Source organism: Panthera pardus, unplaced genomic scaffold (assembly GCF_024362965.1).
Source record: "Panthera pardus isolate Hobbes unplaced genomic scaffold, ASM2436296v1 HiC_scaffold_16, whole genome shotgun sequence".
In the NCBI taxonomy this organism is placed as follows: domain Eukaryota; kingdom Metazoa; phylum Chordata; class Mammalia; order Carnivora; family Felidae; genus Panthera; species Panthera pardus.
In genome coordinates, this window is record NW_026526721.1 from 126300553 (window position 1) to 126317972 (window position 17420).

Genomic DNA, 17420 nt, shown 5'->3' on the forward strand with positions numbered 1-17420 from the left:
GAGTCAGGGGCAGAAGTGAGGAGAGCATGTCCTGTGGCACTGGTGGGGCAGGGGTGGGGTGCAGAGGGCCCAGAAGGTGGGCTGCTCAGGGGCAAAGCCCCTCAGAACTGCCCTGGTAAAGCTCAGTATTGAAGTAGCAATCCCAAATCCCAAGGGACAGGGAGGCACTGTCTGCCAGGCAGTAGGAAGCTCCTTGTCTGATACTAAAGCTTTCCTTCCTTTGGTTATTTGTCATAGAGAGATCTCAGCAGGTCATGATCATGTTACTACTTAGCCATCAATTAACAAAAGTCTACCCCTTTGGGTCATTTCTCATAAATCAGTTTCCCCATTCCCTTCATTATTTGCTTGTTTTAACAGCCTCTCTTGCACTGTAATTTACGGAGCCCCATCATCCAAGGGCAGGCACCACTCTTGCTCTGAATCCAGGAAAAGCCTTTTGTGGAAATTTAAAGCACTGGTGAAGGAAAATTACACAAGTGAGGATTACTTAGATTAAACCTTTTGGGTTAGGGTTACATTCTTTTTCCTCCCCAGCCCCATCCCACAAATGCAAGGGGCAAAGAGCTCTCAGGGCCGGGGTGGGGGTGGGGGGAGTGGGCAAGTCATTGCATTGGGCACCGTTTGTGTTTTCCCACTTGAATTTCATTGTGTTGTTTCCTCTTCATATTTATTACCACTTAAGGTTCATTTACATTCTCTCTCTGTCCACAATGATCAGAGCAACACCTCCCAAATTAGCATCATTTGCAAGTTTCATTAACATGCTGTTTACTCTCCCTCTTTCAGATCATTAATAAAGATGACCCCTGTGCACCCTACTTCCCCCCCCAACTCCATACATTGCCATTTGTCATCACCCTTTGTTTGCAGACTTTGAGCCAGTTTTAAATTTATGTGGCAGCGCTCCTTACTAAGCCAATTTGAATTAATTTTGAGCGTAACACTTTACACCACTATATCAAATGCTTTTCTTATAGCTGCATGCATTCCATCAATAGTATTCCCACCACCTTTCTATTTGGTATTCAGGTTGAAAGCTCCCAATTCTGCTTGGCATTTTAGTTCTTTAAAAGTCACTGTATCCTCTGTAGTGACTAGGGACTTTCTCCTAATTTTTCGGTTATTTTGAAATGATTGATGTTACGAAAGAAAGGATTTTGAGAGCTATTTATGGCAATCGATAGCTTTCATCTTTCTTCCCCACATCTGCTATTGTGGTTGAGTAAGTAATTTTGGTGAAATCCCTTCACATTCTGGGATGCATGAGATCTGGACCTCCTAATTTGAAGGCTACAGATTTCCCAAGTATTCTTTCCCTTTGTTTAAAACCATCTGAGGATCTTTTATTTTTTTTTAAAGCTGTACACAAATTTTGAAGATATTTTAAATGCCTGGCATATATATCATCAATTCTACAGAAATGTTTTTTTGAGTTAATGAAATGAATACAGTAACTAAATCTGTCAGTCATTCATGCTTCTCCCTAATCTGTACCATTATTCATTCTGTGAAATAGTGAGCAGTTAAAAAAAAGATCAAGGCTGCTAGTGGAAGATAGCACTATTGTCATTAGTAGTATTGTCATTCATTTATTTATTCCACATATATTTATTGAGGCTTTACCTTGACCAGACACTGTTCTATGCTCTGAGGATATTGCAATGAACAGAAAGAATCTTTTCTTCTTACACAGTTTGATAGATAGACAGTGAGCAAATATGTAATGTATCATCAGATTATGATAAGTGTTATGAAGAAAAGTAAAGAGGAATAAATAAAGATACAGAGAAGCATTTTGTAGCATTCAGAGGCTAAATTTTATATCTGGAAAGATGTCCAATTCCAGAAGCTGCACAGGTAGAAGTAATGACTAATGTAGAACTTAGAATTTCATTTTAACAGGTGGGGAGGCAGGTCCTGTTGGAGACCTGTCTTGTGTGCCCTGTGCAGATGTGTCCCATGCTGGACCAGGACCTTGACTTTCCAAGCTCCTGGGACCCTCTCACTTCAGGTGCCTTTGACAAGACCTGAGGCATGTTATCTTTCTGAACTTTACGAAGATGAGCTAAGACCTGGTAGAGAACACTGAGTTTGCCCTATAGGCTGTACCAGGCACAGGTTACAAGTGTTCAACTTAGTATGAAGGTACATTCAGGGGGCCACAGATTGCATCAAGATCCAGCAAAGAAAATCTAGGTAGGAGTCTGTAGTGGGTCTGCAGTGGCCACAAGCTGGGCTGAGGACAGAAGTGCTGGGAGGATCTCAGCTTCTTCCCAAGTCCAGGCTTGCACCCCTACTGGCTGTGCTCTGAGCCACTATTAACTGGGATCACTGTCCTTAAGGTCACTTATGTAATAAATTTCATAATGACTTTGTTTTTTAAGCTCACGTATTTACCCCTACCCTTATTTGTTTCACTTTTTTTCTTTGTAATATCTTTTTGTGGAAAAATGATCGTTCCAAAACGCCAAAAGGACTAAGTCACTTTCATAGTGGAAACTCTAAAATGATACTCCACTTTCCACAGGATAAAGTTCACATGCTTAGCTCAGATCTCCCAGCTTCCTGGCCTAGTGCCTTCCCAGCTATCAAGACTTATCACCTGCCACTTCCTGCAGTTCTGCCTTTGGGGTCTGAGAGGACCAAATAACCTATGATCCTCATTCGCTGCTCTAGATTATGTCCCACCCTCTGTCCTGCTCTTGATGTTTCTTCTGAGTGGAATGCTCTCCTTTTCTCTTCTTTGCCTGCCAATTCCTCTTTAGCCCTTAGACTGGTCTTGGGTGCTTCCTCCAAGCCTTAGACTGGGTCCCTTACTTCAGCACCCTGGACATCTCCCTGCCCTCATTCTTAAAAATTACTGGTGGGTTTCTAGCATAATAGGGACAGTGTCTTATTCATTTTTCATCTGCATGACCTACAAGCACAGAACTGGCATTCAGGAAATATTTGTTAAACTGAACTAAAGATGAGGAGATGTGAGTGGTTATCAATTCCATTTTGCTGTTGAAAAGACTGAGGAGGGTAAGAGAAGAGCCTACCCTGGAGGGTGAGTGGCATGACCAAGGTCATCTAGGGCAAGCTGGATGGGGCTGATACCAGAGTGCAAGGCAGTGGATGACTAATCCACCTGTTCTGGACCGATTTCTCAGGTGATTTCAAAGCACTGTGAATTTTCAGTGCTTGGCCAGTCTCTCAGCACACAGGCATTACCTTTGTTCAAAATATTTCTGATTTACAACTAATGATTTTTGGTGGCAATCACAGTTATCAGATGGCCTATTTTTGTTGCTGGAGTTTATTCTTTTTGTGAAAGTTCTTATTCATTTTCAAGTTAGATTAAATCTGACTTTTATCCCCAAAGGAACTTATATTTCAAACCCCTGATTTGAGCAGGATTTTGGTTTGAGTTTGGGTTTGACTCATCTCTTTGATTAAAGGCTTATCTTCTAAATAACTTGTCTTAATAGTTACTCTTTCCCTTTCCAGACCTTCTAAATTTAGATAAATGAGACCAATTATCGCTTCCAGAATGTTCAGTTTCTACTCCAGTACTAGAATTTGTTCTCTAAGAGATGTTGATTTCCTTCCTGTGGGATCATTTAAATTCTGCATTTTCCCAGTTAGTGTCCTCACCCTAGGGGAGGAGGGCTGTAGGTGGGGCCTGCTGGCTGCCGGTTCACCGGAAGCCACAAGGGTGCGCATTTTGCCTCCTGGGAGCGTGGACATGGCCCACAGGAACCTTGCTAGCTGTGGGCAGAGGGCTGTCCGGCTGCAAGGCAGCTGATGCATGAACAAGCCCACTAGAACATCGTGTCTGTGGATATCCAGGTAAGAGAGAGGGACCTCTGAAAATGTGCTGTGGAGACATGAAACCTTCAAGGGGAGGAGATTTTTTTCAATTCTTTTTCTTTTTTGTCACTTCCAGAGATGATTTTGAATCAGTGATGGGGAGGTATGGAATATCATTCATATATCACTTCGGTATATATTTAGTAGCCACCTGCTATGGGCCAGGGACCAAGCCATACCGTGCATATGGGGTGAGCAAGAAGATGTGCCACTGCCCTGACCCTGCAGTCAAGGTGAGGAGGAGTTTCCTCCTAGCAGTGAGGGCTTGGGGGGAGTGGTTAGTGGTTACACTCAAAATTCTCTTCTGCTGCTGAGAGAATTGTGAGGTTTTGGAGCTTAGGAGGTCATCCCAGGAATTGTTTATGATATTGTAAGACCTAGAGGTGGGAGAAGGAACCGAGAGGCTTCCTTCCTCACATGCCTGCCTGCCTCTCTTACTGACCTCCAGCCCCCTCAACCGGATTGCTCACTGTCCCTCGCACCCAGAACTTCCCTTCAAAATTTGAGCCTGTGACTCTGGATCCCCAGGGTCCCAGCAGACAGAATTCATTTTGGATGGACATAGCATAAGATGTGACTCCAAGTCTTGTCAAGTCTGAGATTGTTCTGATATTGCGGGGCTGCAGGTTTACTCTGCTTGATCCGAGGACATGGGGCTCACTAGCAGTCAGGTAAATGGATTTAGAGGAAGAGTGACCGGTTACTTGCTTGAAGGTAGGATCATCAGAGTGGCCCAGAAGTCTGCATTTTTATGCAAACAATGTGAGGTGACTGCAGTGTAAGCTCAGACCAGCCCTGCTCAGAGAAGGAGCTCTTAGCTGGGATCCTTGGGCTGATCCCAGCTTTTTTAGAGGGTTTCTGAGTGCCATCCAACCGTATATGAATTTTTTTGTGTGAGTGCGAGCATATGTGCATTTTTTTCTGAGAAGAGGGTCTGTGGTTTTCATCAGATTTCTGACAGGGTGTGGAGTCTGGAGTGGAGGGGACTTGACTGCATTCCTTGGTTCCTTCCTCTTTCACCAGCTGGGTTGGGGGAGTCAGTTGGACTCTATCTTCATCTACAATAGGGTGAAATAACAGCACTTCTCAGGGCTGTTCCGAAGTCAAAAATGAGAAAACGGAGGTAAACTATGAGGTTTGCAAACCATATAATACTTAACTGTATAAATGCCTAGAATGACCATGTGGCTCCCCTCCTTTTCCCTCCCCTTCTTCTGTCTCCCTCCCCCCAACCTGGCTAACTTCTAACTATTCTTCAAGAATCAGCTCCAGCAGCCCTTCCAAAAAGCTTTTCCTGACTGCCCAGCTTGGTCCCTCTGGGTAAGATGCTGCTTCTCTGTGCTCCCTTCATGCCCCACCTTCAGCTGACCTCTAATAACACATTTTACTCTGTTGTAGTCATTTACTGACCTGGATGCTGACCTTCTACCCAGACTGCACACTGCTTGAAGACAGGGATGGTGACTTGGTTATTTTCTCTGTGTGGCACAGTTTTAATGTGATTTTGTTCAATTGATAAAATGTTAGTTATTTTTAAATTGTGCTTTAATGAGCTAACTACTAATCATTTTTATCTATTCATCAAAGGCAGACTTAGTTCTTTTTACTATGTGTAAATGAAAGTGATAAAATGGAATCCTTTAAGAGCATCTTACTACTGTCTATTAGGTTGGCCTTCCAGCAAATTAGTCTGAATTAATGAGGGCTCATCTTCCTCTGTTGAGGGAAGCAGGGAATGAGGCAGTTGCCTGCTGTGGTGTCAGGCTAGCATTGTGCCCGGCCACAGTGACGGTCCTCCTTGCTCGCGCAGCAGCACTTGCGTCTTCGGCCTGTTATGTGTGGAGATGCTGCCCATAGATAGAGATGGGTAGGTCTGGGGAGCTACACAACACTGAGAAAATGCCCTCGCTGGCCTTGCCCCAGCAGCACGTTACGGGGCAATGAGCAACGGGCTGCCCGCTTCCCCCGCTTGCCTTATGGCCCCATTCTTAGGTACTGCCACCCTCCTAATCGCTCACCCTCTTCCCCTTTCCTTTGCTACCTGCTGGCAGGTTACTCCCAGTAGCCATGAAGATCTGTCTTCTGAGGCTCTCCTTCCCAGCCTCTCCAGGGCTCTCCTGTATTATGTCTCCTGCTCCTGGTTTCGGAAATGCCCATGTTTTCCATCCTGCCTGCTTTTATTTCTGTTACTAGAGGGGAAAAGGAATTATGTGCTTCCCACTGGCTTCAGCTCAGCTGGTACTAGATGTTGTGTAGACTGATGTAACGTTACCAAGGAGGAAATTATTAAAAGGACAAGGCTAATTTTCTAATTCACACCTGGAAAGCAAATCTGATGGCGCTTGCACAGATCTTTAATGAAATAACACTGTTTAAGAAGTTTCCAGAGAAATTCATCACTAATTGATTTTTGAACTGTGGAAAAAGATAACACAGAGAGATGAGATATTAGTCTCTGTCGGGCCTGACTGCCCCCAAGCTTTTTCTTTGCCTAGTTCACTTTCCCATAGAAAATCGATATTCAGCTTCCTGAATTGGAGTTGTGGAGGGTAGGGCCCGCAGAAGGGCCCATGTTGGGATGTGATGTGTCTTCTTTCTGCTTTGGTTTTTGTTTGTGTCCTGCTGTGAGGTCTTGGTGAAAGCCATGGGTTTCCCATGGTAGAGCTGGGAGATTCATTTTGTGGCTCAAGTTAAAGGCAGCGAGTGGGAGAACAGCAGGTTGGGTATCCTTGAAACTGGCAGTTCTGTAGGGTGGACATGGGCACAGCCTCCCTTCATCCCCAGGGGCTTCCCAGACCTCCCTCATCCCCAAGATGCACTATATATACATGTTATATATACATAATGTGATATGTATCTATTATATACATATTATATATATATATGTATTCTTTGATAGGGACTACTGACATTTTCTCATTATAGTAAATATAAACAAAAACAATTTTTAAATTTTGTTTTTAAAAAATTGACCTGGATGTTTATAGCAGCATTATCAATAATAGCCAAATTATGGAAAGAGCCCAAATGTCCACTGACTGATGAATGGATAAAGAAGATGTGGTGCTCTTTCACATAAATAAACATTAAAAAAAAAAGTCCAAGACAGACAAATATCATATGATTTCACTCACATGGAATTTAAGAAACAAACAGATGAACATAGGGGAAGGAGGAAAAAAAAGTCAGGGGCAAATCATAAGAGACTTAAATTTTTTTTGTTTATTTATTTTTGAGAGCAAGAGAGACAGAGCACAAGTGGGGGAGGGGCAGAGAGAGACGGAGACACAGAATCTGAAGCAGGCTCCAGTCTGAGCTGTCAGCACAGAGCCCGATGTGGGGCTTGAACTCATGGACCACGAGATCATGACCTGAGTAAAAGTCGGATGCCTAACCAACTGAGCCACCCAGGTGCCACCTTTTTAAAAAAATGTTTTTATGTTTATTTTTGAGAGCAAGAGAGACAGAGCATGAGTAGGGGAGGGGCAAAGAGAGAGAGGGAGAAAAGACTTTTTTTTTTTTAAACATTTATTTATTATTGAGAGACAGAGAGACAGTGAGCATAAGCAGGGAAAGGGCAGAGAGGGGGAGACACAGAATCTGAAGCAGGCTCCAGGATCTGAGCTGTCAGCACAAAACCGGATGCGGGGCTTGAACTCACAAAATAGGAGATCATGACCAGAGCCGAAGTCAGACGCTTAACTGACTGAGCCACACAGGCACCCCAAGAAAAGATTTTTAAAGATAGAGAACCAACAGGATTGTTGGAGAGGAGATGGGGGGATGGGCTAAATGGGTGATACGTGTTAAGGAAGGCACTTGTGATGAGCACTAGGTGTTATATGTAAGTGATGAATCACTAAATTATACTCCTGAAACCAATATTACACTATATGCTAACTAACTAGAATTTAAATAAAAACTTGAAACTAAAAAAAAAAATTAAAAAAAAATTGACCTGAAATATGTAATCCCATTAAAAACTGAGTGCCAGCTGTGCAAAGCCAGCTCCATGATAAGGGAGCTCCTAGCCCCTCTTCACCCAGCTTGCCATACTTCTCTGTCCTTCCTCTGTAGAGTGTTGGAAGCTGCTGCTCCTGAGTGCTGGCTCCTGGGCTAGCCAGAGAGGAAGGCTTCTCTTTTTGTTGCCTAGTTGATGCTCTCATGAGCTGTCTCTGAATTTGAAAGAATTAGAAACATCAGTAGGGTCCTAGATCTCAGAAGAAATAACCTTGGTTTAAGGGTCCCTTCCTCTATGTCTGGCTTACAAATGCACTAAGGCAGGTTGACTCAACTGGAGGCACCATCCATAAATCCAACCAGGCCCTCTGCTGCATTTTTGGGATACAGAACCTAATTTTACTCTCAAAGAGCTCCCAGCTAGGGAAATGAAAGAATCATGATGGGGAGGCTCAGAATGCTATGAAATCCTTGAAGGCAGTTGCCTTGCTCAATCCTGGAGGGCCCAGGAAGACTCCCTAATGAGAGGATATCAGGGCTGGAAGGATGGACAGCTATGAGATGATACTCTTTAACACTTTCCCCAGGGAGCCTTATAGCACTCCTGCTTTCTCCCAGTGGCCCCTGCATTGGCCTTTAATATGGAGAAATCCTATTTATCACATCAGAAATATTCTTTGTATGATTTTTCTGCCTTTCATGTCAACCTATATTTACTCTCTACGCACTCCCTGCACAAATTCCCATCTTTGCTCTTACTCAGGGATCTGCTGGACTAATTCTCAGCATAATAACAGTTCCAGAATTCACCTTGAATTGCTCTGTGCATTTAAAAATTTCCTAAATAGGTTAATACAAGGGCATGGGACTTCAGACTCAAAGGCAGGTGAATTGGGGAGGCATTACTGGTGTGGACATTTTCTTGATTCTTCAAATTATGTTTAAGGGGACCAACTCTGGTTAGTGGAAGGTTAGCTTTGGTCTGGGTGGGCTGGATGTTGGGCGCTTCTTGGAAGCCTGGCTGCAGTGTCTGAATGGAGATGGGGAGCACTGTCTGACACATGAAGGTCAACGTGGAAGCCTTGTTTTGCCGAGGTGTTGTTGACTGAGCCAGGAACACTAGATTCAAGGACCATCTCTGCTACTGACCATTTTGGGCACTGTCTTGTGCCTTCAGTTCCTGCCTCTATACATCACAAGGGTAGCTCAACCATTCTGGGAATGTCTGTAATAGATATATAATAATCACTGTATTAGTCATGGTTCTCCAGAGAAACAGAAATATTCTGTGGTATGTATATATCACAGAAATTGACTAATATGGTTTTGGAGGATGAGAAGTCCACATTTTCCTGTCTACAGGATGGAGAACCAGGGAAGCCCATGGTATAATTCACTCTATGTCCAAAAGCCTGAGAACCAGAAACTCTGATGGCTGAGGGCAGGAAAAGATGGACATCCTAGCTCGAGAAGAGAAGACAATTAGCTCTTTTGCCTTTTTGTTCCTCTCAGCAGACTGGATGATGCCCATCCACATTGGTGAGGACTGCCCACATTCTTTACACAGTCTACTGAATCAAATGCTAATATTTTCCAGAAACACCCTCACAGACACACCCAGAAGTAATGTTTTACCAGGTATCTGGGCATCCCTGAAGCCATTCAAGTTGACACATAAAATTAACCATCACACTTGTTCTTACTTCTCAGGGCAATTTATGGAAACCCACTAGTATCCTCCTAGAAAGTGCATTTTACTAAGGTTGTACCCACACTTTTTACTTAGTTTGTGAAATAATATTAGTAACTATGGTGTTAACAACAACCTGAAATTGTATGGGGTTTTTCTTACATGTTTTTTACACCCATGATTGCTCTGGGTCTCCAAGTCACCCTTCTAAGGTGGCATATATTGAGCATTTACTGTATATACTTTAGATGTATCATCTTTTTTTAACCTTCCAAACTATTCTGTGAAGCAAATATTATCTAAACATTTCAGTTGAGGAATCTGAAGCTCAGAGAGGTAAGGTGCTTTGCCTGAGGTCACACAGCTGGTAGAAGTCTTTGGGGAAGATTTCATTCCATAGCAGTGATGTGCCCACTTGCACCTTCTTTGAGCCCCTGTTAACACAGTGACCTCTGAGCTGGGAATGCACTGTAGCTACATAGTGACATGGGGGTGGAAGGGGTGTTGTGATTTTAGCTCTGAATACCCCATAAAACCAGGTCACTGCAAAATTCCTATGTGTTTTGGCCACAGGACAGCACGATCTAGTAAAGTTGGATGAGCGCAGGCAACTTGGGATGCTCTTCAGTGAAGCAGGTAGCTAAGGGTCTAAACTGGAGAGACAGCACAAGAGAGAAAATGAAAACAGCTATGTTATCTGGTGGAGAAGAGTACAAGGAATGGAACTTTTAGAGCATCTGGAGACGTGTCTGAATAGCTGAGAGAATGGCTTCAGGGGTGACTAAAGCTCCAAGGAGCCCTAAGGAAGAGAGAAGGAGAAAATAATGGTTACCTCTTTTTTTTTTAAGACCTTTTATTTTATTTATTTTTTATTTTTTTATTTAAATCCAAGATAGTTCATGTGTAGTCTAATAATGATTTCAAGAGTAGAATTTAGTGATTCATCACTTATGTATAACACACAGTGCTCATCCCAACAAGTGTCCTCTTTAATGCCCCTCACTGATTTAGCCCATGCCTTCACCCAACAACCCTCCAGCCACCCTCTGTTTGTTCTCTGTAGTTAAGAGTCTCTTATGGTTTGTCTTCCTTTCTGGTTTTATATTATTTTTGCTTCCCTTCCCTTAAGTTCATCTTTTTTTTTTTTTTTTTTTTTTAAATTTTTTTTTTTCAACGTTTTTTTATTTATTTTTGGGACAGAGAGAGACAGAGCATGAACGGGGGAGGGGCAGAGAGAGAGGGAGACACAGAATCGGAAACAGGCTCCAGGCTCCAAGCCATCAGCCCAGAGCCTGACGCGGGGCTCGAACTCACAGACCGTGAGATCGTGACCTGGCTGAAGTCGGACGCTTAACCGACTGCGCCACCCAGGCGCCCCAAGTTCATCTTTTTTGTATCTTGAATTCCACATATGAGTGAAATTATATGATATTTGTCTTTCTCTAACTTTTCGCTTAGCATAATACACTAGTTCCATCCACATTGTTGCAAATGGCAAGATTTCATTCTTTTTGATCGCCGAATAATATTCCATTGTATGTATACACCACTTCTTTATCCATTCATCAGTCAGTGGACATTTGGGCTCTTTCTATTGGCTATTGCTGATAGTGCTGCTAAAAACATTGGGGTTCTCATGCCCCTTCTAAGCAGCACTCTTATATCCTTTGGATAAATACCTCGCATTGCAATTGCTGGGTTGTAGGGTAGTTCTATTTTTAATTTTTTGAGGAGCCTCCATACTGTTTTCCAGAATGGCTGCACCAGTTTGCTTTTGCACCAGCAGTGCAAAAGGATCCCCATTTCTCCACGTCCTCACCAACATCTTTTGTTGCCTGACTTGTTAATTTTAGCTATTCTGATAGGTGTGAGGTGGTATCTCATTGTAGTCCTAATTTGTATTTCCCTGATGATGAGTGATGTTGAGCATCTTTTCATGTGTCTGTTAGCTATCTGGATGTAATAATGGTTACTTGTTAACCAGCATAAAATGAAATCAAAAGGGGGTCTCAAGGTCAGTGTTCAAATATTTGGAAGGCAGTGGCAAGCTCTTGTAGAATTCCACTGAAGGCAGCATACAGAGAACTCTGGTTTAAATTAGTGCTTTTTGCAGCAGGTGGGAGTTTGGGTAGCCTCTAGGAAGGCTTTCTTGGATGCAAGGTGTTTCTAACACTGTGACAGATGTAGTCAAGCTATTGGTAGTTAAGAGGATATCTGTCAAGTCACTTGGGCACCCAATACTCTTGGACACTTTTCGTATGTTTGAAGAATTTCTTGCCTTCTGAGTCTGCGCCTTCCCAAGAGAGAAGCCAGAAATGGGCTTTCCCAGTTTCCCTTGAACAGACTGCAGGATTAAGATCCTCCCAACCAGATGCACTTGGGTCAGGCTACAGTTAGGAGGCCACTGAGGCTAGGAAGCACGTATCAGGAGGAATCCATTCTATCCAAGGACTGGGCAGAGACATTGAGCATCTAGGGGCAGCTATGGCAGGCTTTCTGGTGGAAACACACTGGGTGCAGTGTTGTTGCTGGAACCTGTGGTTTCTGTGCCAGTGGGGGTACTGGCAAGGACCCCATGGGAGCAATCTGGAGGGTGGTATGATTTGTCTCTTGTTCCTGGCTTCAGGGCCTGTCAGAGATGCTGAGTATCCTTTAATAAATTTATTTTCTCCCTAAAACAGCGACAGAGGATTCTTTTGTTTGCAGTTAAGAGCTTTGACTGGTACAACAGGTAACTAAGAGAACTTGTAGAGTCTCTGAGACTTTTAGAAATAGGAAAAGTGTTCAGCTGTCATTCCAGCATGATCAGAGGTTGTATCAGTCAGGGTTCTTGGTTGCAGACAACAGAAACTAAGTCTGAGTTTTTTAGTTAGAAAAGAAATCTGTCAGAGGTTCAGAGATTCAATGGGTGGCCAGAGAACCAGCTTGGAATATGAGCAGGAACCCAGAGCTTGCATCAGAACCCTCTTATAACTGGGTGACTGGGCCAGGGTGCAGCGTTTGCTGCACCAGGATACCGCTTGTCCTTCCATGAGACACCAGGAATTAGCCACCTCCATAGCTGCTAGGAATAAACCTGGCTGGCACATACCACTCACTCTAGCTTCTGGGTTGAGAGTCCAGCTGTCTGAAATTCCAGGGAGTTGAGACAGGCAGAATCTCCCTTCTTTGGGCTTCTTAGGTAGGGAGGCTGGTCATTGTACCCAACCAGAATTATACACAAAACAGCATTACCTCGAAGAGAAGGAGCATTAGACAGAATAATAGCAGATGTCTACACCAGGGCACATATCCTTAGTTCCTGGTGCTGTGAGGTACTGAGCTGCAAGAGATAAATGGAGGACAAACTCTTAACAGATGAAGATATCTTCATGCTGCAAAAATCAACAAAGTGGCAAACCCCATTTTTTCCATCCTGATTTTATTGTTTATGTACATTTTCTTTTCTTTTTTAAACATTCTATTCCTTTTTCTTCATTCCAAAGCAACTGCTGGTACAATGGAATCTGGTGCTCTAAGACTGATTCAGCCAGCCAGCAAGCATTTACTAACCTCTGGGCATGCCCAGGACAGGTGCCGGTGATGCATACATGAAAGAATAAGGCAGTTTCTACTTTAAGGAGCTCAGTCAGTTGGGAAGCTACTATGAATCAGAAGTTCCCCAAATTTAGTGACTTAAAGTTAGCTCACAGTTTTGTAGGTCAGAGGTCCAGCACAATATATCTGCTCTGTTTGAAATCCAGGTGTTGGCTGGACTAAATTCCTGTCTGGATAATCTGGAAAAATCCACTTCCGAGCTATCTTTGTTGTTGGCAGAATGCAGTTCTTTGAGCCTGTAGAGTCCCCATTCCCATGTTGGCTGTCAGCTGAGTATTCTCAGTTCCTAGAGGCTGCTTCTAGGTCCTTGCCTTAAACACTCCCTCCATCTCAGCAATGTAGAACCTCTTTGGGTTGAATCCTCTTGTGCTTTGAATCTCTGACTTCCTTCGTTTTGAGGAACCTGCTTTTAAAGGGCTCTTGTATTTAGGTCAGAACAACCTGGTTAATCCCTCTTATTTTTTTACTTTTTTTAAAATTTTGGATATATAGAGAGAATGTGTGTGCAAGTAGGGGTGAGAGAGAATCCCAAGCGGGCTCTCTGCTCAGTGTGGAGTTCAATGTGGGGCTTGATCCCATGACCCTGGGATCATAACCTGAGCTGAAATCAAGAGTTGATTGCTCAACTGAGTCACCCAGGCACCCCTTAATCCCTCTATTTTAAAGTCAACCATATAGCATATGCAATACAGCATTATGGGAGTGAGATCCATCATATTCACCGTCCCAGAAGTTATGCAGGGTGTGTATACTAGCGGGAGGGTGGGGTAGGATAGGATAGGAAACCTTAGGGGACTTCTTAGAATCCTGCCTGCTACACAAGGTGACATGTGCAAAGTGGAGGTATACACAAGGAATGCTGGGAATATAGGGAGAGATGCTGATCCTAGTTTTGGAGGTGGGGGAAGCTGGGAAGTCTTTTTGGAGGGATGTCATCTGCACTGAATTAAAATTTGAGAATGACTTAGCCCCAAGGATCATCCTAGCTAGAAGGAATGACTTCTGTGGGGCTACGGGTGTGACATAGCACAGTGTATTTGGCAATAACAAGTTTGTGCTGCTAGACAGTAAGTACTTTCCGAGGAAGGCAGTAATCAGACAAGGACCTGGAAAGGCCCAGAGGGGTCAGGTCAAAGAGGGCTTTACTATTCTGACCTGGGTTTGTGGGGGCAGGGTGGGGGGCAAGCCTTTGGATCCCAGCCTGGAGTTTCTGATTTGGGATAGGATCTGAGAATTTGCATTTCTAACAAGTTCCCAGGTGCTGCTGCTGCGGTTGGCCTGGGACTGGACCCTGAGAACTGCTGCTCTGGAGAACGGATGGTAGGGGAGCAAGACGGTGGGTCCAGTAGGGGGTCATGGTGCTAGTCCAGCAGGAGATGCGGAGGCTCTGGTCAGGCTCAGAGCTGGAGAGGTGAGGGTGGAGATAGTGTGGAGGTGATGGGATTTGGGAAGAGCCTTAGGAAGCCGTGCGAGGTGTGGGTGTGAGGGGTGGGGTCACATTAGGGTTGACCCCCACAACAGAGCTAGAAGGGATCTGAGCAGTTATGCGGTACAGTTGTCCCATTCTTCTGATGACAGTGTGAGGCCTGGAGAGAGCTGCTTCTAGGGGCCTCTTCGAGAGCACATGGAGGTGGTGTCGGCACCGGGACATGGGACCCAGATTCCCTGACTTCCATGACACAGCCTTTGTGAATTACTTTGGAAAGAAGGAAACAAAATACAAGGAAGGCAGCTCCCAGGCCTCCCAGAATCGCCTTGTCAGCCTCACTCCCACAGCTCCTGGCTTCCCTTGCCTGCTCCTTCGTCAAGCATGCTTCCTGTAAAGGTCACTGTAGCTCATGTACAAGAGGAACTGAGTCTCTCCCCTGGACACCGACCTGTAAGGGTTCCTGAAAGAGAGGTCAAACTTATCAAAGGTGTTTTAAGTCCCCTAACTGATTTCCTTTCAGCCCTGGGCTCTTGGTTGCGGGAGAATTTTCATGGCTGAGAGAACCTACTAGTGACAAATTTGCTGAAGCGTGGAGACAAGATTGGGAAATTACAGCACGCTCCTTGGATTTCCAAAGGGACAGATACTGAACGCGGACATTCCTTTTCACACACAAAACGTTGGTGTGCACACGCATGCGATGGAGATCAATCCTAACCCCCAGAGGCCCCTTTGTCTCACTGAAGCGCTTATTAAATGAATCTGTGTTTCCACCAGCAGCTCAGAGTCATCTAGAAAGGGAACACAATGCCACGTCAGTCAGTATTTGTTACTGTCAGAGCCTTCCTCGCAGTCGGCGCCACGTTTATTGTCTTTTTGGGGCCCGTTTTATCCATTTTCTGTGAGCAAAGTCATTAATCTTCCTCCTGGCTCGGATGCTGTGCATCCCTGACAGCTGGGGTCCCGGCATCCTGGGCTGCCGGGTAGGGGCACCTCCCAGCTTCGGCGTCGTGGTACTGGAGCTTTGATTAGAGTGAGTAGTGAGCGGAGCCATAGAGAGTGCAGAGAGGAGGAGGGGTGCAGACGTTTGTGGCTCCAGAAGGCACTGGGCATCTACGACAAAGGTCATTCTGTTTTTGAGTCATCTACAGTGCACCCTGACACCAAAATACACTTAGTCCTATGCAGAACCACTTGATAAAGAGGCTAATGAAGTGGAAAGATGTCAGCAGAGCTAAGCGGGCCAGGCTCTCAGGGATGCGCCATGATTCAACCTTCTGTTTCCATGGAAACCAGAGAGGCTTGGCTTCTTTCTTCCTCTCCTTCATTTTGGAAGGTCTCTCCTTGGTAACCTTGACCCTTTCACATTGGCAGGCAGAGATAAGGAATTCCATTTTCCCTTATCTGGTCATGGTTGGCTGGTAGACACTGATGGGTCTGCGATGGGGGAGGGGTGCTGGCCAGGGGCTCTGGAGTGCTTTAATTCAAATGCATGAAGTGAAGGGTGGGAGGCGATAGAAAAAGAACACAGTTAATTAAGGTTGATATTGCAGAGAAGGTTGTTTTCTGAATAATAAATTCTATGGGCTTCAAAAACAAGTACAATTAAAGGAGAGCAAAAAGGAGAGACTGTTGAAGGGCAGAGGAGGACAAGTTTGGTCAGAGGGTGTTTTTGGGGGGTGGTGTGGGGGATATTGGCTGCAACTAAGGAGACCTTGATATGCTGGGATCTTGCTACTCAGAACAAATACTCTTTGATGACAGCTTGTGACATTGCTACCCATGCAAACACCCTTTGACTGGGGCCATTTGTGGCTTCAGCTGATGGAGAAGGGCTTTGAAGTTGATCCAGATGGGAGAATTGGCGTTAGGTTGTTATCAAGGAGAGGGATTTTCCTTCAATTTAGGCTCATAAATGTTGCTTCTGGGCATAGAGGCCTTCCCTAGCCATGGTGTACATCATTTTTCTGTTCGAGTGGCCCCTACATTCTTAATCCTCTTTGTGTCTTCTGGAATAAGTTAGTGATTGAGAAAAATTTATTTATTCCTGGCTAGTCAAAGCTTTATGCTCTTTGGGGGTGGTTATCCATTCTTGGATTAGACAGAGGAGGGTGTGGCCAAGGACATGTGGTGCTAATGTAGCAGCCTACTGACCCCACCATTTCCCTCAATGTCAACTATGGGATAAGTTGCTAGAGAAGGAGATAGTATCAGCCTCCCCAAAACATCTTTGCTGTAAGACTCCTAACTTAACCTTCAACTTATGACCTTAGAGAATAAATGCATGTTTTTAAAAATTATTATTGTAAAGGTAAAAATATTTTCATGTCTTCTTCCTGCATAATAAGCACCTTATTTTCAACTGGGAGTCAGGAAACATATCCACAGGTGAGTGCAGGAGCTGAGTGAGGTCAACTTTGGCTTGGTTTCCCAGGAGGAAGTGCTCCACCATTGGAGGTGGGGTCTCAACATTCTTCTAATCTGCCCATTCTTACCGAATTTTAATTGGTGATCTCATTTGGGGCTCAGGCAAACTGACTAGGAGAAGAGCTGAAGGGAGTGACATTCCCTCATTCCACTAGTTGAAAAATGGCTTAGAGGAACATCGAAAGCAGAAGGGCTTTTTCCTAGCTTCTCATAGATTGTGGGCAGAGACTTCCTGTGTATGATTCATCAGTAATGAACTGATCAAATAAATCATACTACATCTGTAATGGAATACAGTGCAGCTATACAAAAGCATGAGGAAATTGGAAGGATATGGAAAGCTTTCCAGGGTCTATTAAAGTGAAAAAAAGCCAGAGCAGAGCAGTGTATATTTTAGGTTTTGACTCACTGTTAGAAAAAGGAGAAAAACAAAAATATATGTTCATATATGCTTGCATTTAC

The 17420-nt window shown here is 44.2% G+C and overlaps 1 long non-coding RNA gene across 1 annotated transcript; it reads left to right on the top strand.

Annotated features, from left to right (window-relative positions):
- Positions 1-3692: 3692 nt before the first annotated feature.
- On the top strand, positions 3693-15773 carry LOC128777423 (uncharacterized). The gene is made up of 3 exons (XR_008422684.1): positions 3693-3834; positions 3932-4098; positions 14361-15773. It is a non-coding gene; the product is annotated as an uncharacterized LOC128777423 (long non-coding RNA).
- The last annotated feature ends 1647 nt before the right edge of the window (positions 15774-17420 follow it).